The sequence below is a fragment of the Calonectris borealis genome, chromosome 10 (genome assembly GCF_964195595.1).
Source record: "Calonectris borealis chromosome 10, bCalBor7.hap1.2, whole genome shotgun sequence".
NCBI classification, from domain to species: domain Eukaryota; kingdom Metazoa; phylum Chordata; class Aves; order Procellariiformes; family Procellariidae; genus Calonectris; species Calonectris borealis.
Window position 1 is genome coordinate 18,759,384 of NC_134321.1, and position 13,893 is coordinate 18,773,276.

Genomic DNA, 13,893 nt, shown 5'->3' on the forward strand with positions numbered 1-13,893 from the left:
TCTACGGCCCCGCGGGTATTTCTACCCCAAGACTACAGAAAAGGCCACAAAAGTACAGCTTGCCTTCAGCTGCTTGGCAAGGGAAAGTGTCTGATCAGGCTTATCGGAACAACTTTGCTGTGACAAGCCTCAACTGTCTGGACGCACTGATGCCATTAATTGTTATTTTCACAGCTTAATTTTCTCCTATTTTAGTGTGAGCCAATAATTTTTATCCCCAGATGACAATAACTTGAAGATGAGTAAATCAATGAGATTTTTGTAACTATTTTACCTGGGTTGTGGTCGAGTTCCTCAGTTTTGTTGGAAGGTGTAAGCTGTTGGGTCCTGTGTTAAATCCCTTGGGAATTGGGCAAGGGCAGGACTGTATTGCATTTGCTTGAGCCAGGCAACACAATTATTTTTCTTAAAGATATTTTGCAGTCTTTACCCAGATAAATTGTAAGTGTGCAGGAGAAGAATAAAAGGCTGAAACACATCAGTTGGTGAACTGGCAAGCAAAAGTTAATACAATTATTCATGTAATCATGCTGTACCTCACTTTTCCTTTCTCTGAGCTATTTTATCTGTCCAGACTATAAGATCTTAAAAAATGAGGTGGACTCTTGTCCTGAAGCATAGGAACACGTTCAGGTACCCCGAGACTGGCGACTTCAGATATTTGGGAAGCCTTATCTTGGTGAGTGGGAATTCTCATCTCAAGTCTGGTCAGACCCTAAGAGCTTGCCTGGCCTTTCTCAGGCTCTTTGGAAGGGGGAATCTTGTTATGTGCATTGCTGGAGTGTTTGTCCGGCTATTTTTGTGCTGCTTGTTTTCTGTACGTGCAGCTGTAGTCAAGTGCTGCTTCTCAATCCCAGACAACTGAGATTTTCCATAACCTTTGACTAAGAAAAAAACCGTGTCTTCCATCACAGCCTCCCTTCCCAATACACAGCATGTAAGAAGATTATATAAATATTATATTAAGCACATTTTTGGCAAATTGCTTGTATTGCTGTTGCACTTCTTTCCACTAGTGTCTGTGTAGTAGAAGGAAAAAAATGGCACGCTCAGACCACGATAGAAACAAATACTCTGATGTATATTCCTTCTGTTTCACTCGGGGATTACTCATCAATTAACTGCCTTGTTATTTTAACTCTTACATCGATTTATCTAGCAAGAACCCAGACTGAGGCATTCTAAAGATGAGATCCCTCTACTCTGTGTTATTGATAGTTATTTCTATATAAACTTGCATATGTAGAATATGTTTCTTCTTGCTTAGAAAACAAAGGTAAGGCTTACTTTGATAGCTAACAGAAAACTAGCACTCATACTATGCCTTCTAGCCATAACTGAAGAGGAAAAGGTTTCATGACCCTTCTAACCAACATCCTGAAGAGTAGCTGCCAGTAGATTTTGGTGGTGGTTCTTCTTGGGCTCACCTGGTTTCATACATTGAGGGGGAGAATGCAGCTTTTCAAATAAATTCATTCAATTTGAATGTAATTACAGATTCAACAAATTCTATAAGCAGATTGTCAAAGCAAACGGAACAAGTGTTAGTACACGAAATGAAAAGCAGCATAGGTATTTTTCAACATGATTAAATGCAGCATGGATTTTTGACAGAAAATCTGCTCCATCTAACTAATTTTGATAGGGTGGCAGAGATGCAGGGAGAAAGGGGTAGCTTGTTTTAGGGAGGCTTTTTTGTTCTAGGCCAGTGAATATAAGGAGTCACTTGTGCCCCAAGAGCTGGTTTCTGCAGTCAGGGAGAGCAGGCTGGTTTCAGGTGACCATATTCAAAGGTCACCACCTCCACTATTTTATAAAAGGGGAATAAGAATAAATACAGACCACCTCTTTTCCCATCTGCCTTGAAGACGAGGAAGCAAACAGGTGCCTCTCTGGCACTGTGCATATCCTGCTGATGCTTTGCACAACACACGCTCCCCAGAGTATGTAGGATATTTGGGTTCAGACATCCACTCTAGTTCCATATCGTGCACCGTGACTGTATATAATATATTCCGGGAAAAGTCGTCTTCCAGCAACACTGCACCTGCTGTGCTGGATGCTGCAAGTTATCCGTGTCCTCTTACTCTCTTTACAGATTTGTTGTTATGGTGAGAAAAGCCGGGCCTCAAATATTGAACTCTGTTACCTCAGCTGATATCTGCTGTGTGCAGGTATTGGTGCATATTAAAACAAATAAGATGATAGTAAAGAAGATATGCTTTGTGCTGAGGGCAGGTACAGTCTGAAAGGGTTTTTTCCCCCCACTTCAATTCCAGCTTGGTTTGTTTTTGCCAAAACTAACCGCGAATTCTGCCCAAGAGCCCAGAGGATTACAGCTATTGATGTCTTAATTGGGAGTTTTGACCAGTAATCTGTCAAATCAGATTTTTCCTCCTGAGAAGAGTTACAATGAAATGCAGGACAGTTCACGCAAAATGTTTTGCTATAATATTCGGTGTTTGCTTTAAGTCTGCATCAGCAGATTAGAGCAGTGTTTGGAGCACTGTATGGTTTTATTCTTAACGTGTCATTGGAGGAAAATTAGTTTGCAAACAAGCACAAGCAAATGGCTTCACTCGAGTCGGTTCACAAGGCCTTACTCTGACCCTCCTTGGGCTGTTGATAACACTCCTGCTGACTTGCTAATGCCAGCCCAGGACACCGATTAGCCTGTTTTTAAAACCTCAGGGTGGAAAATAACTAGGAGAGGAGTTATTGCCAAATCAGAGCAGCACCAATGCTGCAAATAGCATGAGCGTTCTGCCTCTGACAGTCCCGACCGCAGTGAAAACCACAAACCACGCGTTTCCCTAACAGAAAACGCGGAAACCCGTGCACCCCACATACCAGCACTGCCTGTGTAAGGCTTGAAACGCTCGCAAGAAAGCTCCTGCGCCCGCATTTTTGTGGTGACAGTCCTGCTCTGGTGCCCAGCCCCATCGCTGGCAGATTTTAAAAAATTATGGAACAAAGTAGGACAAGCTTCCAAACGCAGAGGCATTTTTGTTTATATAACCTGAAGCAGGGTCTGCTATTTGTGCTGAATTTTTAAACATGAGAGCCCACAAACCGTGCTTCAGGGTTTACATTTTTTTTTTCAACTAACTTCTGAAATTGCAATCTGGTGAATCAGAGGAATGACGTCTGATATCCCTGCTAGTGCTTTGGAACAAGGTATGCCAAATCTAGGGCAACAGCAGAGTCTGTGGCCCCTGAAGACCATTTTAGATCTTTCTTAGATTTTTTTTTTTTTTTAGGTCTTTTCAGATCTTTCACAGAAATACCTGAGCAAGAGAAAAGGTAAGAAGTGGGTGCTTTTTAAACACAAAACCCAAATACAAAGAGACTATAAGGAAGAGCCACTTTCATTTTAGGTAACTGGGAGCTGGAAGATCTTGTGTTCAACTCAGTGCTGCTCTGTGAGCAAAAGATGGCACTCAGACTGAGCTGGGTTTTGGGAGGGGGTATGGGGTCTTACATTCAAGCTTATGGAAATGATTTCTGAAGGAATTGGTATTTCACTTTTGAAACAGTAATTAGAAGTGAGCTGCAAAATTGCACGTGAAAGAAAAGTTGCAAGTATTATTTGAAGTATTAATCAACAGTGAAGCAATGAAGCCTTGTGCACGTCCTTGACACTACTGGTATATGTGGGGGTATGCTTTAGTCAAAGCCAAAAAACCCTCTGTTGCTCCAGGTAGCACCTCGAGCTGCTTGCACAGTCGAGCCTCTTTGCAGGCAGTTTTTGTGCCGCCTCCTCCTGGTCTCATGTTCCTCTGAGATGTCTCTCTCCAAGTCCTCTTAGCTGCTATTGTTTGGTGAGCTGCTCACCTGTAAACTTCAGATACAGCAGAGCGGTGCTTGACTGGCACTTAGGTGGACTTTCTGTAACTGCAGCTAAACAGAGCAACCAAAACCCCTTCCCGGACTCACACTCCACATCCCCGTGCCTCAGCACTAACTGGGTGTCGTGGGTTAACGCCAGCCGGCAACTGAGCCCCACACAGCCGCTCGCTCACTCCCCCTGCAAGAGGATGGGGGAGAGAATCGGAAGGGTAAATGTGAGAAAACTCGTGGGTTGAGATAAAGACAGTTTAATAGGGAAAGCAAAAGCCGCGCACACAAGCAAAGCAAACCAAGGAATTCATTCACTGCTTCCCATCGGCAGGCAGGTGTTCAGCCATCTCCAGGAACGCAGGGCTCCATCACGCATAATGGTTACTTGGGAAGACAAACGCCATCACTCCGAACGTCCCCCCCTTCCTCCTTCTTCCCCCAGCTCTATATACTGAGCATGACGTCATATGGTATGGAATATCCCTTTGGTCAGTTGGGGTCAGCTGTCCTGGCTATGCTCCCTCCCAGCTTCTTGTGCACCTGGCAGAGCATGAGAAGCTGAAAAGTCCTTGACTAACGTAAACACTACTTAGCAACAACTAAAACATCAGTGTGTTATCAACATTATTCTCCTACTAAATTCAAAACACAGCACTATACCAGCTACGAGGAAGAAAATTAACTCTATCCCAGCCGAAATCGGGACACTGGAGCAACCGTCTCTGCTAACACTCCGGTGGAGTCCTGCCTCCCCTCTGACTGTCATGTCTTGTACTGAACTTGTGTTGGATTAAAGATGGTCTCGCACGCATCAAGAGTTTTGCAGTCACTTCATGCAGCCTGACATCGGGTCAGTCTTAGGAACGCGTTTTTGTTCACTTCTTATCCCCAGAGCTCTGCTAATTTACATGCAGGTAGCAGGTGCTTGCTAGTCCAGAAATCTCAGCCAAAAGCATGTCTCTGGTCGGATGCTCCTAACACCGCCAAGCTGGCACCGTTTATCAGCCTCTCCTCCAAAAGCAGAGCACCCAGCACTCCGCTGTCGTCCTTTAGCTGCAGCAGGCTTGCACGCATGCAAAGCAACCTGAGCTCTTAGACAGTCATCAGTGCTCGAGTGCCACAAGCCTCCACTGCAATGTGAATGGAATAAAAGGCATTTTAAAGACCCACATGCCATCTGTTTAATTCCAAGCCGTACAGTTACCTGCTTTTGGGAAGGTTTTATTTCTTCCAAAAGAGCTTTATACTCCTACATCGAGTCAAAAGGAGAAGCTGAACACCCAGCTGCCAGGGCTGCAGGAGAAGCAGTCTGGAAAAACCTGCTTCTGATTTTGGTTTTATGACTTCTGTCCAAAGCTTTGAATAAAGGGACATGCAATGGCAAATGATAACTAGTGGGGTCCTAAAACAACTCCTGAGGTCTCAAAATACGGCCACCCTCTTGGTCATCTAACCGTAGGGGGGGGCTGTTAATGCAAAGACAAAATTGAAAGTAACTTAGTGTCTGACTAAACTGGCTTTTAACAATGTGGGAAATTTCTCTGTCTTTACTGATTTTGACATTTTTAGTCAGGGAACAAGGCAGATGAGAACTTTTCTTATTAACTAATTAACAGGCCCCTAATTTCCAATTTATATCTGAAAAGCCTGTGGATTGTTTGGGAGGGCTTTCTTCCGTCTCTTTTATGCAAGACTTAATCTACAGCTTGCCATTCAGCTAAATTACTTTATATCCTAGTCATATCGAAGCATTTAAAGGCTTCTCACTATTAGCATCTTCATTCTAGATCATAAAATATATTTCTAATTTCAGAGCAATCAGCAATTCAATTTTCTCTGTTTTGGATAGTTACCCATAGTAAGCACTTAAGATAAATTCTTTTGGGAGATAACATGTGGCTTAAGCTATCTAGACAAAAAACAGTCAGTTGCTGAAATGAAAAACTAGGCAATGTAAGGACCGTTTTAAGTGACAGCCTGCCCTTATTTCTTTAAGCAGCACATGAAAAAAGCCTAGAAACCAGTCTTATGCGAACCCTGTAACACAGTGGACAAGCGAGCTCTGAGCACAGCAGATATCTCAGTCATCCTGAGCGCAGAAAACAGGAGCTGGCGTGACAGCACCATGAACAAACTCCACCCGAGAGACACGGAGCAGCCAGAAATGTGGACCAGACAAAGGCCCGGGGCCGCTGTCGGATTGCTGTGGCACCTCTTGCTTTGGCTCCTCTCCAGCACGCTCCTGCCGAGCGTGGGCTTGCTCCGGCGCTGCAGATGGATTTGCAGAGCGCTACGCATTTACAAGGCGTAGCGTGGTTTTCAGGCCTGAAAAAAAAACAACCCAGCAGATGTTCAATGCTTCTAAGTTGTCTGTTGGCACGATGTGCAGTGTCTTTCTAGTCTCTGTTCCTCGGAGTCTGGAATACGACAAGCTAGATTACATGAAATCCAGTGTCCTGGGTATCTTTAGATGTACTGTAAGAGGCAAGGACTGAGAAATAGCTAGTGTGAGTAGGATGACTAAAACAAATCCTCTTACACATTTAAAAGCATTATTTGAAGGTGACAAACTGTGTTCATGCCCCAGCTTGCATTATTTCAACAAGAAGAAACAGGGCTGGTCCAGGTTTCCAGCCATGCCTTTATTAAAGACAAGCCGCAAGCCAGCACCCCGAGGCAGGGTTTCTTGCAGTGCTTGTGCAGCTCTGACAGTGTTGGACCCTTCTGCAACTCAAGAGGAAGCGTCTCTTTCCTGATGCCTGTTTCAATGCACAGTTCAGTTGATGGATTGAGATAACATATATTTCTGTGCCCAGCAGAAGCCCCAAACCTGCCCCTAACGATGCACCAGATATTCAGAAACTGAACACTTGAAGGATATTAAATGACTAAAAGCTCCAAGCACACAGCTGTGATACCTTCCAGGCATAAAGAGGACTTGAAATTCATAGTTGCTTGCTTTGTGTGAATAGCAAGGTGAACTTTGCTTTCAATTTCAGCATTTAAACATGGCAAATATCAGATTCTCTGTAGCTTGGGAGGAGTGCGTTCAAGCATTCATTAAGTTAAATCACATTCCACATACAAAAAATACTAAGATAATATTGTTTCCAACATTTACCCCCAACATTTACCAAGCTGTCTCTGTAAGAATTAGATTAAACAACTCATTCTGGGCCAAAATCCAACTAAGACTAATTTTTTCAGGGGCTGCCAGCTTGGCAAAGAGCTAGGTAATAACCCAGAACATGTTTCTGAAAGCCGTGACAGGGGAATCCAAAGGTCTAATCATGTCTCCATTGGTACCTTCTCAGATCCTTATTCAATGTAATGCAAAGAAATGAACAAGTCAGCTGGAGTAACTCTGCAGAAATCAAATGCTGGCTATTGTTCGGGTCCGTACGAGTGTGGGGGTACTCACAACCCCAAGTTATTCTAGCAAGGTCGTTGGTGTTAGTAACTGCTTTTGGAAAGACATTTGTGCCCCAGAAGGAGCATCTTGAAAACAGATGTTTAGAAATGTTTTCATGGACATAGGGCTTTGTTGCCAAAACTGACGCAAGTGTGTCACCTCTACAAGCTGTCCCGCCTGTACTCTTAATGCTTCCGCATTGCGCTAGCCCAGTGAGAAGGCAGGAGCCACCTGTCCCCAGGAGAGAAGAGAAATAGCGAGTCCCTACCGAGCAGTTTCCCTTCTTTCTTTCTGCTCTTCAGAAAAGGCTGTCATCCTGCTCTGGCTCTGTATTGCAATGCCACTAGAAAAAGTGGAGCATTGGAGGAATCCTCCTCCTTTTCCCAAGGCTTTCCCTGTGTCTTGGCTACCTCCTGCAACTGGCAGAGGCTTCTTCCTACTACTCTTTGCGTATAGGTGAACGCAAACTTTAGGCGGCTTTAACAGCTTCGATGATGTTTCCGTACGGTCAGCATCCAGTGACAAGACAACAAAGACCGTAAGGACATTTCTGCAGGTGCCAGAGGTGCCCAGCTGGAAAGCTTCCCAAGGGGGCACTGGGATGCCCAGCACTGCAGCCGTCCCCGCTCCTCCCTGCGGACCCACTCCTGGATACAACCGGACACAGCACGGTCCTCTCATTGCCTACAGCCGTTCAACACAGCTTTAGTGACTTCTGGGCTCTGGAGTCCCACCACCAGTGGCTCTGGGAGTGAAAAGCAACAAGTGCTCTTCAGCAATGTCTCCTCTGGCTGCTCCCTTCTGCCAGGGCACCATTGTCAAACATCACTGTGATGTCACACTGTGATGTCACCACTATGCAGCACGGGCATCACAGTGACAAGCCAGAATATCCCATTGGTAGCCACAGTCAGCCGGCGCCAGTTGGCCTTTGCTTGCTGACTGGCAGGACAAGGCCTGGCTGTCCAGGCGATGGCCAGCGAGGGAAACTTTGGTCCAGCTGGGACAAAAGCAATGAGAAGGGAGCCGTTTCCCACAGAAACACCATCCCTTCCGCCTCCAGTTGAGCTGGGGCAGTCGGCAGACACGACTTCTCCTGGCCCTCCAGGACAGGGGGGAAGAGCGCTCTGTCACGCTGCCGTACGAGCGAGAAAGGAGGAGTGGGATGTCCAACCCGGCAGTGACGGACACAAGACCAAACGAGTCCCTCCTGTTTCCAACGCGTGCACGGGCGCAGCCAATGGATTCTCATCCCTCTGCTTTCCACAGAAGCTTTGGAAAATGGTGGAAAGCCACCAGTTTCAGTCCCTTTGGTGGAGTGAGGGTGGAAAATGCGTGGCCATCAATGAAGAACTCTTCAAAGAGGAGGTGCTGGGCAGCGGAGGACCTCTGCGGGTTTTTGCCACGCAGAGCATGAAGAGTTTCCTTCGACAGCTGAACCTCTATGGATTCACCAAAATGCAGCAGGATTTCCAAAGATCTGCCTCCCTGCCTGAATTCCTGGCAGAAGAAGCAGCAGCTTCTGCTCACAGCAAGGTACAGCCGTTGCTCTGCACATCAGCTAACGCTCACAATAGTCCTGGGGGAGAGACGGACCTTCACGTCAGATAAGGCCATCAGATGAGGATGGTCGCGAGTGGTCTGGTTTTCATTTCCTTCTCAGGTCGTTTTCAGGAAGGTTTGAGTTTGTCTATCTGACTAGTAGGAACGCAGCTAAAATACAGTTCACTTCTATCTGCTTAGTTTGAACGCGTTAAATGGAAAATCCTACACTGCTCTGCTCCCAGACGGCAAAAACCCAGGGCTGACGATGACTGAACAGAACCATCACGTGATATTTTAGCCTGAGCCTTAGGTGTCAACCCCCCCGAGAGTCCTTTTCAATGTCTATGCTTCTCTTTCGCAATTCGGAGTCTTAGTTCGCGTAGCTTGGTGTTTTCCAGTGTTGGTATGGTGGCAACTAACTCTTCTCCTTTGCTTTTTTAGATACTCTACTACTATAACCCCTACTTCAACAGGGAGCATCCCCACCTGCTGGAAAAGTGCAAGAGGAGAGTTGGCCTCAAACGCAGAGCCCCAGGTGCACCGGAGGTGGATGAAAGGCACCCCTCCAGAAGCCCAGATGGTCAGCCTGCAGGGGACACGCAGGTGTCCCCACCCGTGAGGACCGCACCCGCCAAGCGATGGGCTGAGGCACCTCCCGGCCTCGGCAGCGCCCATCCATCTCCACCGGCAGCTGCTCCCACGCTTCCAGAGCCTGCCAGAACAGCAGGCAGTGAGAGGTTCATCCCTCTGGCCCTCTTCTTTCTACCACCGCCCAGCAGCCAAACCCCGGGTGGCCTCCAGCGTGCTGCTCCTGCTCCTCCACGGTTTGCAGTGCCCATGCTGGCAGCAGCCTCAGCCCTGCCGAGGCCAAGGGCACCCCACGGCCAAAGCCCAACAGGCCCCCACTGCCCCACCTGCACCTGCGGCCCCAACCCTGCAGATGGACCCCAGCGCGGCACATCCTAGAGAGAGCACAGAGAGCCGGCAGCAAGTCCATAGTGTCTAATTAATGGAGTGAATAGACAGAGCTTAGTAGAGTTGGTAGAAACAGAACTTAGCAGTGTTGGTAATAAACTGTTTGGACAATAAACCTTTTCCAGTTGTCCCGACCTGTTTGTACAGCGGAAGCCCAGACTGCGTTTATATTTCACCCACCAAAGTAGAAGCAATGGGTCCACAAGCACGTCAATTATTTTGCCCAGCAGTCGAGCTGAGACTCAGAAATCAGAGCTCTTGCACGTATTTTGAGAGCTTCCCACGTCTGCATAAACTCCCCTAGAAGCAAAGCAAAGTGGGAACACAGGTCTGACCAAAGTGCACCCGATTAAATCCCTCCTGTGCAAAACGCTGACCCAGACCTGGGGACATCAGGGGTCCCGAGCCAGGTGCTACAAAGCCCTGACTTTGCAACACGCTCCCCAGCAGAGGACACGCAGATTGCTCCTCTCTTCCCTTTTCCAAGGCCCCGGTCTCCAAAACGGGTGCACAAACCCCAGGGGGGAGCAAGAATCAGCACTGGGGTGCGGCAAGGAAATAGCAGACCTTCCATTTATTTTAGAGCTAAAAAATAAGGAGAAATTAAGCTTCACTGTCATTTAAGACATGAAGTCATGCTGGCGTCCCCACTCGCTCCACTGCTCCTTTCTCCCAGACTATTGCCTTATCCAGCACTGCAGGGTAACAGCAAATCATAGACTCATAGCATCATTAAGGTTGGAAAAGACCTCTAAGACCATCGAGTCCAACCCTCAACCCAACACCACCATGCCCACTACACCATGTCCCTAAGCGCCTCATCTACACGTCTTTTAAATACCTCCAGGGATGGTGACTCAACCCCTTCCCTGGGCAGCCTGTTCCAAGGCCTGACCACTCTTTCAGTAAAGAAATTTCTCCTAATGTCCAATCTAAACCTCCCCTGGCACAACTTGAGGCCATTTCCTCTTGTCCTATCGCTGTTACTTGGGAGAAGAGACCAACCCCCACCTCACTACAACCTCCTTTCAGGTAGTTGTAGAGCGCCATGAGGTCTCCCCTCAGCCTCCTCTTCTCTAGGCTAAACAGCCCCAGTTCCCTCAGCCGCTCCTCATCAGACTTGTGCTCCAGGCCCTTCACCAGCTTCGTTGCCCTTCTCTGGACATGCTCCAGCACCTCCATGTCCTTCTTGTCGTGAGGGGCCCAAAACTGAACACAGGATTCGACGTGCGGCCTCACCAGTGCCGAGTACAGGCGCACGATCACCTCCCTGCTCCTGCTGGCCACACTATTTCTGATACAGGCCAGGATGCCGTTGGCCTTCTTGGCCACCTGGGCACACTGCCGGCTCATGTTCAGCCGGCTGTCGACCAGCACCCCAGGTCCTTTTCCTCCGGGCAGCTTTCCAGCCACTCTTCCCCAAGCCTGTAGCGTTGCCTGGGGTTGTTGTGGCCGAAGTGCAGGGCCCGGCACTTGGCCTTGTTGAACCTCATACAGTTGGCCTCTGAAGCTGGTCCAGCTGATCTGCGCCTTGCCCTGGGCCAGGCCTTCAGGGATGCTCCGGCAGTTCCAGGAGGCCCTCCCCGCTCTGCCCAGACGCCCATCACCGCGCTCTGCCCACTGTCCCCACACTTAGCGTCCTCGCCTTCACCGCCCTAACACTGACGCCATGGGTTCATAAACCTCCCAGGGCTGATCCACATGCCGAAGGGAAGAGAACCGCCGAGTCCCACCGCCTCAGATGAGACCTCTCCTCTACAGAAAAAGCTCCTGATCCTGTAGAGAGGGGTCGATTCAAAAGCTTTACAGAGCAGGATTGATTTTGTTGCTTTCGTTCCTACAGTTGAAAGAGCAAAGAGAAGCAGAGGAACCAAAGCAAGGAAAGGGGGGGTTGCGCACCTCCCCTTTTTTCCATTTCCTTTGCACAGCCTTCGTAGTGTTTTCCTTCCAGCTGATCCTACAGAGCAGCCCCTGGGAGACTGCTGAAATCTGGGAGGGGAGCATCGCCTGGGCGCACGCCCATTCCCTTGCAGAAGCAGGGCTCTTCAAACCACAGAGCCCTTCTCTGTCTAGAGAAGAAATGGGCAGCAAATGGGAAGAGATTTCTGTTTTCTCGCATTCATTCAGCTTGGGAAATGGACTTCCCTGCACCGCTGGACAACCCAGAGGGAAGTAAAGGGGACCAGGAGGGACCTAGTCTGGGTAACACACAGCGAAGATGGAGCAACGTCTGCATGAGGAGGGACCCCACAAACCCAGCACCCCAGGCACTGGCCGCAGCCCCAGCCCTGCTGCTCCCCACTCTCTGCCAAAGGCTGTGAAGCAGGAGCTCAAGAGCCACCAGCACAGCAAAGACTGTAAGGACATTTCCGCAGGTGTCAGAGGTGCCCAGCTGGAAAGCTTCCCAAGGGGGCACTGGGATGCCCAGCACTGCAGCCGTCCCCGCTCCTCCCTGCGGACCCACTCCTGGATACAACCGGACACAGCACGGTCCTCTCATTGCCTACAGCCGTTCAACACAGCTTTAGTGACTTCTGGGCTCTGGAGTGGCTCTGGGAGTGAAAAGCAACAAGTGCTCTTCAGCAATGTCTCCTCTGGCTGCTCCCTTCTGCCAGGGCACCATTGTCAAACATCACTGTGATGTCACACTGTGATGTCACCACTATGCAGCACGGGCATCACAGTGACAAGCCAGAATATCCCATTGGTAGCCACAGTCAGCCGGCGCCAGTTGGCCTTTGCTTGCTGACTGGCAGAACAAGGCCTGGCTGTCCAGGCGATGGCCAGCGAGGGAAACTTTGGTCCAGCTGGGACAAAAGCAATGAGAAGGGAGCCGTTTCCCACAGAAACACCATCCCTTCCGCCTCCAGTTGAGCTGGGGCAGTCGGCAGACACGACTTCTCCTGGCCCTCCAGGACAGGGGGGAAGAGCGCTCTGTCACGCTGCCGTACGAGCGAGAAAGGAGGAGTGGGATGTCCAACCCGGCAGTGACGGACACAAGACCAAACGAGTCCCTCCTGTTTCCAACGCGTGCACGGGCGCAGCCAATGGATTCTCATCCCTCTGCTTTCCACAGAAGCTTTGGAAAATGGTGGAAAGCCACCAGTTTCAGTCCCTTTGGTGGAGTGAGGGTGGAAAATGCGTGGCCATCAATGAAGAACTCTTCAAAGAGGAGGTGCTGGGCAGCGGAGGACCTCTGCGGGTTTTTGCCACGCAGAGCATGAAGAGTTTCCTTCGACAGCTGAACCTCTATGGATTCACCAAAATGCAGCAGGATTTCCAAAGATCTGCCTCCCTGCCTGAATTCCTGGCAGAAGAAGCAGCAGCTTCTGCTCACAGCAAGGTACAGCCGTTGCTCTGCACATCAGCTAATGCTCACAATAGTCCTGGGGGAGAGACGGACCTTCACGTCAGATAAGGCCTTGTAATACGGGAGATGAGGATGGTCGCGAGTGGTCTGGTTTTCATTTCCTTCTCAGGTCGTTTTCAGGAAGGTTTGAGTTTGTCTATCTGACTAGTAGGAACGCAGCTAAAATACAGTTCACTTCTATCTGCTTAGTTTGAACGCGTTAAATGGAAAATCCTACACTGCTCTGCTCCCAGACGCCAAAAACCCAAGGCTGACGATGACTGAACAGAACCATCACGTGACATTTTAGCCTGAGCCTTAGGTGTCAACCACCCCTGAGAGTCCTTTTCAATGTCTATGCTTCTCTTTCGCAATTCGGAGTCTTAGTTCTCGTAGCTTGGTGTTTTCTAGTGTTGGTATGGTGGCAACTAACTCTTCTCCTTTGCTTTTTTAGGTACTCTACTACTATAACCCCTACTTCAACAGGGAGCATCCCCACCTGCTGGAAAAGTGCAAGAGGAGAGTTGGCCGCAAACGCAGAGCCCCAGGTGCACCGGAGGTGGATGAAAGGCACCCCTCCAGAAGCCCAGATGGTCAGCCTGCAGGGGACACGCAGGCATCCCCACCCGTGAGGACCGCACCCGCCAAGCGATGGGCTGAGGCACCTCCCGGCCTCGGCAGCGCCCATCCATCTCCACCGGCAGCTGCTCCCACGCTTCCAGAGCCTGCCGGAGCAGCAGGCAGCGAGAGGTTCATCCCTCTGGCCCTCTTC